Genomic DNA, 17164 nt, shown 5'->3' on the forward strand with positions numbered 1-17164 from the left:
CGGGTGTGTCGGTGGAGGCAGGGAGCTCCTCAGGTGTGCGTCCTGGCAGGTGTGTCTGTTCGCCTGGCGGGCCTGGCCAAGACAGAGCCTGACCTTCGGTCCCCGAGGCGAGCTGCCCAGGAGGAGCCTAGGAGGCGCGGCTCAGGGATGCAGCCTGCCAGGCACGATCGGTCGCGGCCACGCGCCGCCACGTGCCAGCGCAGGACCCGCCTTTCCCGCTCCCGGCCCCGCCCCTCACCCGCTAATCTAGCAAATTCCAAGGCGGCTCCGACTCGGTCTCTAGGCGACCTCCCCAGGTCCTCCGGGTGTAGAGTGTAGCCACACCCCCAGATTGCGGGTTCCGCCTCCGCAATCCGGGCCCCGGCCGCCCCGCCCCGAGGGCCGCTGGGGCGGTGCGGGGGCGGAGCCTGCGCGATGACGTGGGCGGGCGTGCGCGGTGACGGCCCGCGTCCCTGTTACTCAGCGGAGCGGCCGAGGCCGGAGGACGCGGCCCGGATCGCGGACTCGCGAGCAGCGCTGGGTAACGGCTGCGACTACCGTTTTGACGGCGCCGGCGCCCCCCACAGGCTTTCGCGTCGTCGCCTAGTGCGCAGTGGGGTGAGTGCAGCGGCGCCAGGCGCCAGGGGCGGGGGCGGCGGGCCCGCCGAATGGCTGTTATTGTGCGGCCGCCGCCTTCGCAGCCTTGACCCCTCCGGTGGGGGGCGGCGGGCGGGGGCGCGGGAACAATAGCGGCCCGGGAGGGGGCCCGGGATGTGGCGCTCAGGACCGCAGCTGCCGCCCCTGCTCGGCGCCCGCCCCGCGCGAGTCCCCCGTCCGCGACGCGAGGAGAAAATGGAGCGGGTGGGTGGCAAGTTGGGAACAGTCGGGCGAAGGTCGGGACCGCGCTCGCGTTGCCGGGTCCCTACGCCCGGCGGGCGCCCGCGGGGACCGCCTTTGGCTCCCGGAGCCTCCTTTGTGCGGACGGGGGCGGAGGCAGCGCGAGAAGGCTGCGGTGGCCCGGCCTGGGCTGCGCGACCCGGGCCCGGTGCGGAGTGCGTGTCCCGCTGGCCGGGCTGCGGGGAGCGGCGCGCCTTTCTAGCCTGTCGGTGCTACGGCCGTGACCTTTGGACTCTCTCAGCCCACCCTGACGTCTCTTTGTCTTACATTTGGGTCCCACTTCCAGAGGTGGCAGAACCAAGTCCATTTCAAAGTACAGTGATGAACGCTCTGCCTTCTCCTTTCTGAAAGTTCCCCACCCGATCTTTACTGTAAATTTAATAATCCGTTGACCACGCGGCGTCAGACATTGACCACTGACCGTTTTTACGTCTGAAATTCAGTGGTGTTCCCAGTACTATTCTGGCCATTGTGTTTTGAGATAAGAATCCAGCGTGTACCTCTTTGGCAATGAGAACAACTGTTTATTTCATTCATTGATTGGGCAGCTGTTACAGTACTGTGTTGTTGGAGAGGTTTGAAGGTAAAGAGAAATATCCTTAAATGGAAACTGATAGTTTAACTGAAATGTAGTAGACCTGCCTTTAAATGAGATGATTATATAAGCAGTGTGTCATAAGGTAGAGTTATGTAGTCTGGCTCAGTGTACTGTTTTCTAGCACTGTCTGGAACTTCAGGAGTAATTTTGTATTAGGAAGTAGAGTTAGATTGGGTCTAAATGTGCAGCAGCTTTTATTTCTATATACATTTGATCCCGTCTGGCAGTTACCTGTATCTTTACCCCTGTACCCCTGCTGTGATTACCTTTAACCTTAGGAAGACAGATGCTCTGAGAGAACTCACCGCACCTTACCTACAAAGCAAGCAGTTGAAGTGGGACTTATTGAGGGCAGGTCTGGCATGCACCTCTCTCTGTCACATAGCCTGGAGTATAGTAAGTGTTCAGGGGAAGTTAAATTGAGGAAAAGCTCCGTACAATTGACAATGCTTCTAATCGAGCATTTATAGAAAACGATGTTTTCCTTGGAGTTTTGGGTGCTTCATGCAGACTGTCACTTTTAGATGGCTGGCTGGCTGATCTGTTGTAAGGTACATTAACTCTTAGGACAACAGGGCATTCCAGTTACTTTGGTGTCAGTTTTCTTTTCTGGCATTTCTAGGCTGTTCCAAAGCAAAACCTTGTCTAAATGTTTTTAGTGTGATTAATAAGAAAATGTAGGTTCTGAGATCTGTCTATGTATGTATAATCAGCTGAGTATCTCCATTCTGAGAATTCAAACTGCTCTAAAATCTGAACCACTTCTGGACCTATGCATTTTAGAAAAGAGATACTCAGCCTGTGTGTATATGCAGACTCATATAATGATGCTGTATTTTCGTATGATCACGTTTCTTTTGTGAATATAGTTTGAAAGGTTTTTGGTAATTCTTGCTTTAACTAGAAAAGTAGGACAAAAGAAACAGCCTTCGTAAATGCTTTACTAAAAATACTTAATTTCTAATAACATTTTACAAGTGCTCCTTAGAATTGTTAAGGCATGTGCTGATAACTGTTGGTGAAATATATGGGCATGAAAGTCAGTAATATCTGTTTATTCAAGTTATAGTGCTTTTCCAACGTGCTGTTTAATATGTATTAGCAGTTGTTTGGGATATGAGAGAAGACAGACTGAAATTATTTGATCTAAAGTCGAAGTAAAGAAATGAGAAAGTTAATATAAGTCTTGAAAATCTTCAGACACCAAACTTCAATTCCTTAACCTGGTTAAGGTACGTTAGATACCAGTAAGGGTTACTGACTTAAAAAAAAACACAAAAAAACCCAACAAACTTTTTGAGGTAGCTTATAGCTTGTGTTCAGAACCAGAGTTAATGTTTTGTTTATTACATTTCATTGGTTTTTTAAAGTAAGTTTCATTGAGGTTTATGTATCACAATATTCACCCTTGTGTTGTGTATAATCCAGTGGTTTTGAGTACATTCAGAGTTGTGCATAGATCACTGCTGTCTAGTTCCAGAACTTTGTCATCACTCCAAAAAGAAGCCCCATATCCAGTAGCAGTCACTCCTCATTCCAATTTAAGTTAATGCTTTAAAAGAAAAGAGAACAAATTCTGTTAGGAAACATTTCTTGAATGAATTTAAGCAGGTCTTCTCTGTAAAAACCCCTGCAGAATGGGAAACTGTATTCTTTCATGTTCCTTTAGATCCTAAAGGGAAAGACCGTTTGAAATTACTATAAGAATAAATTGTATCAAATTAGTAAGGTTTGAGTTTTAACTCTGCTCCACTCCTAATGTGAAGATAAACTTGTTTAGTTGGTAATGCTCAGTGAAACAATTTGTTGTTAAATAACTAGTCCATAACTATCCTAGTGTTAAGAGATCCTTGAATATGAGCCTACTTCTAGTTGGTTTGTTTTGGCAGTGGGTTGAGTTTTGACATATTTGAATCATCTACATGGTTGAGATGCTTTGTTGCACCGGTGGACATATAAAATATTAAGATGTCAGCACTCTTAAGTCTTTGGTCAAGACAGTGGTATGGGTAGTAGCCTTTCTGATTCATGTAGTGTAAGGAGGTCATTATAACCACATAGCTTTAGATGTGAATCATTTGCCTGTTTCATTGAGCTCTGATGCTTATTGTCTTAGTCATGAGCTCTTTACCTGAATATTTTAGAAACTTTCTGTTCTTGCTGTAACACAGGTTACTTTTAACTTTGACTTAAAAAATGAATTCTGACTTATGAAAAATTTTTATCTCTAAAAGGTGACTGGGGGCTGAGAATGTAGCTCATTGGTAGAGTGCTTACCTAGCTTGCAGAAGGTCCTGAGTTCAATCTCCAATAAATAGTCACAGGAGTATTGAAATAAGAGTTATTCTCAAGGCAGTTGTAGAATCAAAGCAGTGTAGATATCAGACTTGGCTTCACTCTAGACTTTATCATCAACAAGCTCTGGAGCCTTAGGCAAGTTGCTTAACCTTTTCGGTTTTAAAACTGTAAACACAGGCTGACAGAATGCTTTCTTTTACAGAAGGCTGGTGCCCAGATGTGTGGTTCTTCATAGTGTTTTTATAAAAAGACTGTGTTGGGTGATTATCATGAACTCCAGTTGCTAACACTAGTCAGGGGGCTGCTCAGTGGTAAAATGCATGCTAAGTAAGCACTCTCACTGAGCTACATCCCCAACGTACTGTCACCTTTTGGATAATAAATTCTTTTGAATCAGAATTTATTTTTTAAATAAAAGTAACACATTTGAGGCTGGGGCCTCAAATTGCTAGTGGCAATTAAAATTACCTTTGGAGTTTTCAGAAGCACAGAAAATTGTTGGGTTTTTTTCCTCTGATATGTACACTTAGAAAACAAAAGCTTCACCATAAGCCAGAGATTCTGTGAATGGTAGGTTTTATTTATCAGGAGCGCCATATCTTTTGATGAGACTCAGTGATGTTTTCTCAGAGACTTTTTGTAAAATGTAAAAGAGTTATTAGCCCTGAGAAATTTATGATCAAGGATGGAATTTAAGGCATATCTTAACAGTGATTTTATTTTCTTCTTAAAAGATGTTTATACCACTAAGCCATAAATAAGAGCAAGTTAGAAACTTACAGGTAAGTGGATGCGACTCAGGACCATACTACTAAATAAAATAAATCAGATTCATTTATAAACATTGTATTTTCTCCAAAGTAGAAGAAGCTGAAAGAATGAGATCCAAAATGTATGATAGATGTTGTGAAATGAGAAAAAAAAAAATTGTTCAAAAGGAAAAAGAAGCTTGGGTGGGGAAAGTAGAAAAGAAGGAAGGAGAAAGCAATATATGTATGGTAGTTAAGGTTGTTATACTACTAATTTGTCTTTAATTCATTGAAAAGAAAGGCTTGTACTAATCCTGTTTGGACAATTAAATGTGTGTATCTTGTACTCTTGAGTACTAATTTAAAGATAACAATTCAGTGTATTACTATTATTATTCTATTATCTGCTTTTGAAATTTTGTTTTTTCTTTTAAAACATAAAAATAAAAATGTAAATAAAAGATATATAGCAGAGCTTCTCCCAAACATGAAGCCTACCGCAAATCTCTAGGCAGGCCAGATTTCATTGAAATCTGGTTTTTAAAAATTGTGTGTCTATAAGGCCTTTTAGAGAATTTACTAGCTGCCATTTATTTTCAAAGTGACATGTAACACTAGAGATAGAACCTGTGTTTCTAGGTACCCTGTAGTAGTATATAGATGTGATTAAAATCTGCCACTCTTTAGAAAGCTAGGGAACTCAAACCGAGGGATGACTAGCATGGGCTTTAAGGGCTAATCTTGAGTTCTAGTTCGTGATCCACATCTGATTAGTTATGTGACATAAACTTTCTTAGGTCGTAAAATATATTTGACTTAGCTGTCAAATGAAATCAGTAATACTGCATCACCTTATAAGGCTGTGAAGGTTAAACAAGAGACTGCATGTAAAGGGCCTGGGACTGATGTGCCTGGATGGTAGAGAGAAGCACTCAGGACATTTTAGTTATTTTCACTTATTTTTAACTTGCACCAAACTCTAAATGCCCGATAGTTTACAAGCATTTTAATGCCCAGTTTATGTTATCATTCTTCAGAGCACACTGATTGTTGCCCTCTTATCTCTGGGAGGGTTCAAGGAGTTATTAAAATTTGATCATCTCATCTAATCTGAATTCACTGAGGTTATTTATGCTAACGTTTGGACTCAGTAATCTTCTTTGTAAAAATTCGGCACTGTTCCAAAAACATAATGAAAGGACAGTGTTTTCTGTGTTCTGTAATACAACTTTGGTTCACTTTTTTTTTCACCCTTTCCCCCAGCTGAGAATTGCCTAAGCATTCCTAGGTTTGTTTTGATAGGTATCTAGAGGAATGGGAATTCAGGAGCTGGGAATAGCTTTATTATATAATGCATATGAAGAAAGTGGAATGCTATTCTATCTTCTTTGTCATTTATTTTATTTTATTATTGGTAAGGATTAAACCAAGGGCCTTGTGCTTGCTATTGGTAGGCAGGCATTGTACCCCTGAGCTATATTCTCACCCAATCATATCATTTATTTATTTATTTATTTATTTATTTAACTCAGGACCTTGCACTTGCCAGGCAAACACTTTTTCCACTGAGCCATCTCCCCAGCCCCCAGTCATATCTTTTAATTTAAATTTTATTTGGATTTTATTATTATTTAAAAGAACTACTTTTTCCCACAACAGTTTATTAATATTTTTTTAGAATTTCTAAATTTTTGCTTAGTTTCTCCAGTACATTTCTTTTTCTTTTCTGTTTTGATTGATTGATTGATTGATTGATTTTATGGTACCAGGGATTGAACTCAGCACCTTGCACTTGCCAGGCAAGCATGTATTCTACTGAGCTATGTCCCCACCCCTCAGGTACATTTCTTGATCCTTCTTGAAGATAGTACTGGTGACATGATGACACAAATGTTCACATTACACTATATATTGAGAAACCACTCTGCCACTCTGTGTACTGATGTGGGAAACTGACTTCTACACTGAAATCTCAGTCAATTTGTACCTTTAGTGATCAGTTTAACTTGATTGGAGGTAAGGACAAATGTAAATGTCTAGCAAGGAATCAAATATTGTTAGTCATTTCGCTAGGAATATCTTTTGCCTTGGGGTACTTGGGGATTTCCAAACGTTAGCATCTCTTGGTCTGCTTTTTTTTTTAGTTTTCTTGGTTGTGCAATTTTATTAAATGTATGTATCAATATTATATTGCTTTCACTAAGAAAATGAAAATTTTCATTTTACTATATTCTGGAAAAATTTAAATGGCAATGGGATTAAGCTATATTGAAACTCATCTTAAGTTTTCTTTTTTTTATTTAATAATACTTTGATAGTCTCAGAAAGCAAAATGTCTTTTCTAAACTCTGGTTTTGCTTTTCTTTTTTCTTTTCTTTTGAGATAAGGTCTTACTGTGTAGTGCTGGCTGGCCTGGAACTTGCATATATAGTCTAGGATGTCCCTGAACTCACAGGGATGAGTGCTGGAATTACAGGCATGCACTACTGCAGCTGGCTTAAATTCTGGTTGTTATTGAGAGTGTAATACAGATGTGGCAGACTAAAAGTGTGAGAAGTAGAGTATAGCAAAGAGTTTTCCTCAGAAGACTGACTGGAATCCTCAAATTTGTGTTGCAGCTCTGAAAACTTAAGGTTAGTTTTGTTCTGGGAGCACTTTCTTATGTTCAGTCTTTGTCTAGTAATTAGAAACACAGGCATCACTGGTTCCTGGAGCTGTAATACTGCAGCCTCCCAACAGCCCCCCCCTCCCCCCCCATTTCTGAGAACATAGACACAAAAACCAGCCACAGACATCCCTGCTTTGGTTGGCAGGAGTCATCAGAAAATTGCTGTTTGCTAAAAACTCTTAATGGGATAGAAAGTGGCCATTCCCATATGTGGTCCAGAGTGGGTGGTTCATAACTCAAATGGTACTTGGGTCAACCAAAGTTGAGATGAAGGAAAGCCAATGCTAAATTTCCCTGTGACTTGAGAGGGGATCACTTTTCAATCAATAAACAAAACCCAAAGCACCTAGTTTTGTTCATCCATTATTGAGATTTAAATTTTTATTTACATTTTATTTTCATTTTGACCGCTGCATTCATTTTCATTCAGAATTCCAAAGATTTTTGAAGAGATTCAGTAAAGAATCTTTTTACTCTGTACAACCACCACTTCCTCCACAGGTAAACAGTGTTTAGAGTGAATCCTTCCAGAGATAGTTTATATTTGCAGAAGTAATACAGTTGTGTAATTCCTTGTCCAAAACCTTTGATCTAAATTTATCTCAGAAAATGTTTTGTTTGCAGTTGTAGATAGTATAATGTATCTATTGTATTATCCCAGACCACTAATAGGCAGTAATACCTTTAATCAAAAGCAGTAACTCTGTATTAAAAGCATAAATAGTAATTCATCTTAAAAATACTTTCTATTTTGAATGGATTTTAGTCTTGCCAATGAGTGACTATGTGCCTTACATATATAATATGTACTCTCCGCCCTCCTCTAATCCATTGTTGCATACCACGTACACTGCCTTTATTCTCAATATAGCTTAGAGATTATCTTTTATTATGTACTGTAAAAAGCATGTTTTCTTCTGCTTCTTTCCTCTTTAAACCTCCTGGTTTTCTGTTTGTCTTAATCTGTTTGGGCTAATATAACAACATACCATAACCTGGGTAGCTTGTAGAGCAGAAATACATTTTTTGCAGTTCTGGAAGCTAGTTTGCTCAAGACCAGGATGCTGACTTGCTTGGTTACCTAGAGGGCCTCATTTGACCAATTCAGTTCTCTAGTAGACCCCCCCCCCCCCCGCCGCCTTCTCCCTGTATTCTCACATGGCCACAGAAAACTCTGGTGTCTTTTTCATCTTACTTGGGTACTAATCCTGGGGCCCCACCCTTATGATGATATCCTGGAAACTTTTACCTCCCAAAGCTTGCATCTCTGAATACCATCACATTGGATATGAGGGCTTCAACATATGCATTTGGGGGAGGGATCACAAGTACTCAGTTCTTAACACTGTTACACAGATGTACCATTTAATTAACTGTCTCCTTTTTATGTGTATTTAGGATGGCTTGAGTCTCTTGCTATCAAAATCCATAGTGCAGTGGATTACCTTGTGGATCATTTCACATTTGTGTAGAAGTGTACAGGATAAGCTTCTCAAGGTGGAATTGCCAGGGCAGAGCATATGTGCATTTATAGTTTTGCTATATATTGCTAAGGTTTGGCTCGTAGAGGTTGTCCCGCTTACATTCTCCTAGCTCTATCCTTCCTATTTGTTACTATGAATGAGATAGATTGAACATCTTTTTTTTTTTATTTTTTTAAATTTTTTTGATTGAACATCTTTTAAAGGCTGATTGTATTTTCTTTTTCTGTGAACTATTGCTATCCTTGCTAATTTTTCTATTGCTTTGTTGTTTATTTTCTTAAATTGTGGTATTTATTTTTTATATGAGAGGAATTAGTTTTGTGGTATTTTTGGAGATTTTTTCCCCCTAATGTGTCTTTCCTATTGCAAGATGATGTGAATGGACCCGGCCTTATTTATTTTTCACCAAATGATCATCCAATTGTGTTAACATTACTTAATAAGTAATTTATGTTGGTCTTACTTTGTAAAAATACCACCTTTATCACTTTCTGAGTTTTCATATGTAGTGGGGATGATTTCAATTCCATTAACTCCTTTGTCTATTTGGGAATCAAGCTATCCTGCTTAATTATTGTAATTTATACTGTGCTTTCTATTAGGACCAATTCTCTTTCTTTTTCAGATTTTTTTTTCTATCTTTATTTTGTATGAACTTCTAGAACCAGCTCATTTAGTCTAGTCTATACTCCTCTGCCAATCCTTTTGTCCTTTCTAGTGAGATTACTATTTTTTCCATTATTAGGGTAAATTTACATATGGTAAGGCTGCAGAAATATTATACTTGTATAGCCTAACAGAAGTTTGCCACTGTGTAAGTACACAGGTGTAGCCTGCAAGTCAAAATATAGAACATTTCCATTATTGAATTTCCCTATGTCCTTTATTTAAAATTTTTTTTTAAAAATTTATGTATTTGATACAGGGTCTCACTGTGCAGCTTGTGAGATCCTCCTGTTTTCAGCCTCCCCAGTGCTGGTATTACTGGCATTCGCTGCCATGCCTGGACTTGGTGGCCGGCTCAGCGCGGGACCTGCACGCCTGTGTTCCCTGGGGATTGAATCAGGTCCTTATGCTTGCCTACACAGGCACTTAGTCCACTGATCTATCTTGCTGGCCATCCCCCATATCCTTTCAAGTTGGTAGTTTCTTCCCTTGTCCCTGATTATTGACTTCAACTAATAGATTCAGTTAGGCATTATATATTTTTTTGTATTTATGTGAGAATTTACAGATTAATGATTTTATGGAAATCTTCACCTTTATGATTGTTGGAGTTTATTTTTGTGTACTTAAACATTTTAAAGTTTTTTTCAAGGGGTGGGTGATACAGCTCAGCGGCTTAAATGCCTGCTGGCAAGCATGAGTTTGATCCTCGGTACCCTGCAAAAAGAAAAAAAACAACAACAACAACAACAAAAAAAAACCACAGAGCAACATGATTGATGACATAGAGTGTGCCTAAGGAGAGTCACATGGAGAGAAAACATTCTTTGAGGCTTTCACAGAGAGCAAATTGATCACAGATATATAAGTTACATTTCTTGTTATATAGGTCTTACTTTATCTTGGTCATAACAATTCAGCAGAAAAGTATAAAAATGAAGTATAAAAAGTAAAGCCATATTAATATGCTGAGCTGTGAAAGGCTCAAGTCAACAACTTCTGACACTGACAGTCCTATGGATAACCCACTACTATTATGGACTACTGGACTATATTGTATTATTTTACTGAATTCATGTTCCTATAATATTTAAATGGCAGTGGAATACCCATCTCTAACAAAACTAAACAAAAAAAAAAGTACAAAGGAAGGACCATTTTGTATTTGTGTATACAACATAGTTAGGATAGATATACAGCTTCTTTCTCTTAATTCAATAAGAAGAAAGATTTGTACTAATAGTATTTGGACAGGATATCATGTCTGCATCTAAGAAGACTAACCACTAAGAAGATAACAATATGTAATATATTAATTATTGAAACTGTCCTATTAATTGGTTTTGAAACTCTCATTGCTGTTTCTCAACAAAATTAATAAAAAAAAATGAAAGTAAAAAAAATGAAAGTACACATTAAGAACAGGATCAAGGCCAGCCAGATAGCTCAGCAGATTAAAGCACCAGCAAGCAGGCAGAGGCTGGGAGTTTGATCCCTGGGCCTGCCATGCTGGCCCCGCCCCTGGGATGCACTAGAGGGTAATTGAGACTGGGTGTGGTTGTGCATGCCAGTAATCCCAGCACTTGGGAAGCTGTAAACAGGTGGATCACTACAAGTCCAATCTGGTAGTGAGACCCTGTAGACCCTTCCCTAAAATAAAATAAAGAACAGGATCTTTTTTGGCCTCCCCTCTCTTCTGTCTCCTGGTAACTGTAAGGTCAGGATTTAGGCCCAAGAACATTCTCCTAAGCCTTGCTGTCAAACTCTCAACTCCCAATTATTCCTCAGCTATGACAGTAGGAAACCCCAATTCAATAGCCCATCTTGTCCCACAAAGTTGTCCCCCCCCCCCCAACCGGGGGTTGAACTCAGGCCCTTGCGCTTGCCAGGGAAGCGCTTATTCCACTCAGCCATCTCCCCAGCCCCAAATACTTTCTTTTTTGTTGTTGTTGTTATTGTTTTTTATTATCTTGGAACCGGGGACTGAAATCAGACCCCTGCGCTTGCCAGGAAGCGCTTATTCCACTGAGCCATCTCCCCGGCCCCACAAAATATTTTAAATTAAATCAGATTTTCAATGATTAAAGATGCAGAACAAAGGGCTGGGGAGATGGCTCAGTAAGAAGAAGCACTTCCCTGGCAAGTGCAAGGATCTGAGTTCAATCCCTGGTTTAAAAAAAAAAAAAAATGCAAAACAAGTGAATAAAGATAGTGAGTTAACTTTATATATGATTTATGAGGTTTTCAGCATTCTGACCATATATATTAAAATAAGTTAGGTATTTTTGCCAATATTTTTACTGCTGTGAATCTAGACTACAGCAATACAAAAGTGGACCAACATTGATGTGAAATTGCAAATTGCATTCATATCTTTTTCTTTTTTTCTTTTTTTTTGGCCTGCTCAGCCTGCCCTGAGGGCAGGTCTGGTGCAGCATGTGCTGCCAGAGATTAAACCACTGTCCCCTATACCTGCCTGAGTTTGCCTAAGTAGGCACTTTAGACCACTGAGCTGTCTCGCAAATAAGGATGAATTTTGATAAAATTATTAAGGGGACACACACACATACACAAACACACATCCTTATGTGTATGGCATATACAGACAAGTGTTGATCCTTAACTACTTCAAAACTCATCCAATTTGATACTTGATTTATTTTGATGTGAAAATTTTGTCACAATACTGATCATTTGTTTGATACTCAAAGGGCAACTAGAACTTGTCAGTGTGGATTGCTTTATGACTTACTACCTATCCGAGGCAAAACAGAATTTTTGGTAATTGCTGAGGCCCCTGGAACCAATTAACAAGAAGTATCAAGGTACTATTACACATAAATAATATAGGAAATTTCATTGATAACAGTGTTAGCTGAGAAAACATTGGACATAATGTCAATGTATTAAACATGTATGTTATATATCTGCAACATATTCAGAGGAAAAAATAAAATAAAAAATCCTTGTAATATTAAAAAAAAGAAAATAAGAAATTTTTTGTTTCAGTTTTCTATGTTTATTTTTTTCCAGGTACCAAACTTCTTTATTTGAAGGAATTAAAGAATTTAAGTCAATGCTCTGGTACAGTTTATAGAAAAGGTTAAGGGAGTCCCCCAACATTCATGTGCTGCCTTGGTTACATTAGGTCTCATTGTCACTGTCCCCCAGGGTATGCTTGTCAGAGAGGTACTCTGCCATGCTAGACTGGGGACTCCCATCTTATGCAGGTTGGTCATGTGGTCACCCAGCTCTTTGATGGCCTTTACCTGCTCATCCAGGTAGTATGGCTCCATGAGGTCACACAGGTGTGGGTCGTTCTTATCAGTGACCAGCTTTTGCAGCTCCAAGAGGGACTGATTCACACTCTTCTCCAAGTGCAGCATGCAGTCCATCGTTTTCAGTCCATTCTCTCAGTCATCATGGTCTGGTTTCTTGATATCCTGAAGGAAGATCCGGCCACCGTGCTGGTTCTGCAGCATCATCAGTTTCTCGGCTTGTTTTCTCTCTTCGTGAGATTGGTGAAGAAAGTATTTGGTGAAGTTCTTTAAAGCCACATCATCATGGTCAAAGTAGTAAGACACAGACAGGTAGACATAGGAGGCATAGAGCTCCAGGTTGATCTGGCTGTTGATGGTGGCCTCAGCGTCCTCGTGGTAGTTCTGGTGCATTTGCCAGAGTGAGGCCGTTGTCATGGCGGTGGTGGGCCAGGCTGGGCTGCAGTGACAGTGGGGCAGCGGTGAGGGCCGGGCTCTGCTCAAGTACTGTTGAAGCAGAAGACCGTAGCAATGCTCGGCGGAGAACCCAGTTTTCTACATTTAAGTGTTTTGTGTCACTTGTTTTCTTGAGACTGTTGAAAATAGCATCTCTTCCATCTTTTTATTCTCTGTATAAGAAAGCTGTTTATTTTGTATACTAGTTAGTATTTTCTATATTAAATTACAAGTCCGCTTTTTATTTTTAGGCGTAAATCATGCCAATGTTTCTGTTTCTTTCAATTTTTACCTCACCTCAACTCTTTGCCTTCCTCTCTCTCTTTTTTTTTTTTGTTTTTTGTTTTTTGTTTTTTGATTCCAGTACCAGGGATCAAACTGAGGACCTTGCATTTGCTAGGCAGACACTAACATAATATGTAGAACTATAATATCCATATATTTGAGTACTTAAAGGATATGGGTTGTTGTAAGTCAGAGTTTGAAATGGAAACAATTTAATACACATAATTTATAGAATTATTTTATAACATTTACCCCAAGAACCAAATGCAAAAGAGTACAGGAGATCTTCCACACATTAGAGACCCAAAGAATCCAGCTGAGGGCCTAGATCATAGGGCAGTGTCCTCCATGAGTCCAGCTGGAGGCATGGAGCCCACAACAGTGTCTCTGTAAGTCCATACCAAGGTTCTGCACTGGGAAGGCCCAAAGGGCAGTGGTGGAAGCTAGAAAGTCTGCAAAATGAGATGAAGGATCTGTGTCAGCAGGCTGAGCCATCTGCCCTGGAGTCAGGAAGCAACACTCAAGGGTCACAGACTCTTTGAAAAGAACTGCCGCCATCCTCTGTGACAGTGAAGTCCTGGGCTCCTCTGGTGATAACAGCTGAGTTCATATCAGGAAAAGTAGCTCGACAAGCTTCTCCAAGACAAGCACAGCACACCATCTTCCTCTCCAGTTCTCTTTCTATCCTGTTGTGAGCAATCCTTAAGTATGTTATACAAACTGAGTACTACACTGATTCATTTCAGCTGGGTGTTACAAGTTGACCATTAGTTAATCTACCTCATGGGTAATAGTTGTTATTAGAGATCTAAGTTTATTAGGGAGATCTAATTATTAATTTGAATACTATGAAATTTTCTCTCTAAAGCCAGTGTACATACATTTGAAATAAATTGTCTTAAATGGAGAAGTTGCTGATCATTTTATATGGAATGCAGGATTGCTAATTAGTTTCCTTGTATTTTACTTGATAACACATTTAGATGTCTTTTGTAGCAGCAGAACGTAAAGATAATTTCCAGAAATATAGACTACTGCTGCCAAGGAACATACAACTATGTTAGAGGTCAAGGTCTGAAGGAGCAAGTGCATGTGGACAGGAATGTGTTAATGCTTAGAAAATGATCTTGACAAAAAATCAGCAAGTAAGAAAAACATAAAGGTAAGGGGAGTTTGACTTGGTTCTGGGTTTAAGGTAGTGTATGAAATTATGTGTACTTTGTTGAAGATATTTGGCTGCAATTCAATAGTGATCTCATGATTTTTTTTTTTTTTTTTTTTTGGTACTGGGGATTGAACTCAGGACCTTGTGCCAGACAAGTGCTTATTCTGCTGAGTTATCTCCCCAGCCTGATCTCATTGATTAATAGAGACTACATAGTTTATCATCTCTTTTGACTCTTTCCTCTGCCCCCTAAAAAAGCTGACACAGGTTATTACTCAAGTACCTAAAATTGTTGAGTTAGGTGAACACAAAAAATTAGAATCCAGGGATAACAAGAATCCAAAATATCCTAATGACATAACAGCTAATACATATTCAATGCTTAATCATATTGCAGGCATTGTTTCAGTGTTTTACATGTGTTGTTTGAATGATCCATGATGACCCTACCCACCATTATTTCCATTTTGTAGATAAGGAAACAGGCACAAGGAGATTGTGTAGGAAGTTGTTGGTGATCTTGAGGAACAGTTTTTTTTAGAGTGAGAAAAAAGCCAAATTGAGATAGGTTAAGAAGTAGTGAATGCAATTATTTTTTAAGAGTGAGAAAGGAGCAAGTACAGACATGGTTGTAGACAACTTTTTCAAGATAATTTTGAAGTGGGTGGGTAACAGAAAACATGGGGTATCTAGACAGAACAGAAGAATGTACAGTAGAGGGATTATAGGAAAGAGACAGTTTGGCTCTAGGTTTGGCTCATTTTATATGGAATGCAGGATTGCTGATTAGTTTCCTTGTGTTTTACTTGAAAGCACGGGTAACAGAAAACAAACAGGTAACCCCCACAAAAAAAAAAAAAAAAAAAAAAAAAAAATCCTTCCAGGGAAGCTTGGTGATTGGAAAATGGAAGTTATTTTGCTGGCTTTCATCCCTTGTGGCTTCTGTTTTTTTCAGTGACACAGGAGGTTCACGTACACAGAGGTTCATATGGGAGTATAAGGAGTTTGAAGCAGTTTGCCAAGAAGTATTGCTTGTTCACTTAAGGTCTGAAATCTTAAATTTAATGTGGTATCAGTCAGTCTGCATTTGTGATTATTTCTAGCATTATTTAACTGATTATATATGAGTACAGATAAGGCAGGTAGTTTAATTTATCCAGGGTGAATTTTGCTAGGGTTATCAGTCAGCATAGTGTAAAGAAGCAAAACCAGTGGGAAATACAGATGGATGCTTGAAATTTCAAGGAATTGTGAGGGTTCCAAGTCTGAAATCTTATTAGCAGATTGGCAGGAAACTCTTGAACCAAACTAATGCTGTGGTCTTGAAGCAGAATTTCATCTTACTCTGAGAACTCTGTTTTCACTCTTAAAGACTTTCAACTGCTTAAATGAGGCCTGATCACATTATTATTATCAAGGATAATCTTTCTGTACTTCAAGTCAACTCATTATAGATATTAACTATGCTTATAAAACATCTTCATGGTATCATCTGAATTTGTATTCAATATAATGATTGCATACTGCAGTGTAGCCAGCTCAACAAAAAGCTAAACATCACATTAAGTCAGGAGAAGGAAAAAGTGGACAAGAGAAAAGAAGGCTTAATACGAATGCTTAGAGAAAAGATAAATCATAACACCTAACTTGGACAAGAAAGGAGATGAGCTGAGAATATGTAGTACGGATGTTGTAGTACTGAGGTAGTGTTGTCTTTAGAATTATTATAGGGAGCTCTAGAATAAGTAGGTGAATCTGCAGGATTAGATGTCATGATCAGAGGGGGATGCCTGAAAGACAGATTTCACAAGGGTAATAGTTCATGTCATTGATAATGCCCAGGATGCTGTTGTGTGCAGACTGCTAAGGTAGAAATGAAAGATAAATTTGTGGGTGTGAAGGGCCCAAGAAATTAGAATGAGGCTGGGAGGTAGCTCAGGGTGGACTGATTGCCTGACGTGTGTGATGTCTTGTGTTTCGTCCTCAGCACCCCACTCCCTCCTCCAAACACCGAGGAAAGGAGGGAATGAGAGTTAACTAAAATACTCTGTCTCCTTGAAAGGTGAGGTCAGCAAATGGTGATGGGAGTTAAGGACATACTGTGAACTAACGACAAATGTCCTGGAGGAATGAGGAAGAATAGATGATAATACAAAAACATATTTGTAGTATAAATGGCTGTTTGCTTTTTAAGAATTAGCAATTTCAGAAGACCAAGTAAAGCAACTAGGAAGTATGAAGAATTGGGTAAAAGGCAGTTCAAGGAGAGCTGCTGGACTTTTTCCTAGGATTAGGCCCCATGATAAAGAGAGTGTTTTTGGCTTGGTACTCATTAGATACGGGTACAGATAAGGTAGGTAGGTTAATTTATCCAGAGTGGACTCTGGATATTTATTGGACTCTATGGCAGTGTTTCATATTGCCGATCATGACCCATTAGTGGGTTGTAGAGTGAATTTAGGCAGTGAACTTGTGTTATACCTTCAAATGAAATTAGAAAGTCAGAATGTACCACAATTAATAAGAAGCTAAGTATTTTTTAAATAGTTTTGTTGTACAATTCATATGCCATTACAGTTTACCTGCTTGAAGTTTACAATTCAAGGGCTTTTTAATACTGAATATTCATATAGCCATCACCATAGTCTAATTTACTTTCTTT

At 39.6% G+C, this 17164-nt stretch overlaps 1 protein-coding gene and 1 pseudogene across 5 annotated transcripts in view; one reads left to right on the forward strand and one right to left on the reverse strand.

Annotated features, from left to right (window-relative positions):
* Positions 1 to 436: 436 nt before the first annotated feature.
* Positions 437 to 17164, forward strand: part of Mapk8 (mitogen-activated protein kinase 8) — a 168964-nt gene continuing 152236 nt past the window's right edge. For all 5 annotated transcript variants that reach the window (XM_004646958.3, XM_004646959.3, XM_023707239.1 and 2 more), the window contains exon 1: positions 437 to 597. The gene's annotated coding sequence lies outside the window, so the exon portion shown is untranslated. The remainder of the gene's footprint in view (positions 598 to 17164) is intronic.
* On the reverse strand, positions 12484 to 13034 carry LOC101569595 (annotated as a pseudogene).

The sequence above is a fragment of the Octodon degus genome, unplaced genomic scaffold (genome assembly GCF_000260255.1).
Source record: "Octodon degus isolate 3935 unplaced genomic scaffold, OctDeg1.0 scaffold00285, whole genome shotgun sequence".
Lineage (NCBI taxonomy): Eukaryota > Metazoa > Chordata > Mammalia > Rodentia > Octodontidae > Octodon > Octodon degus.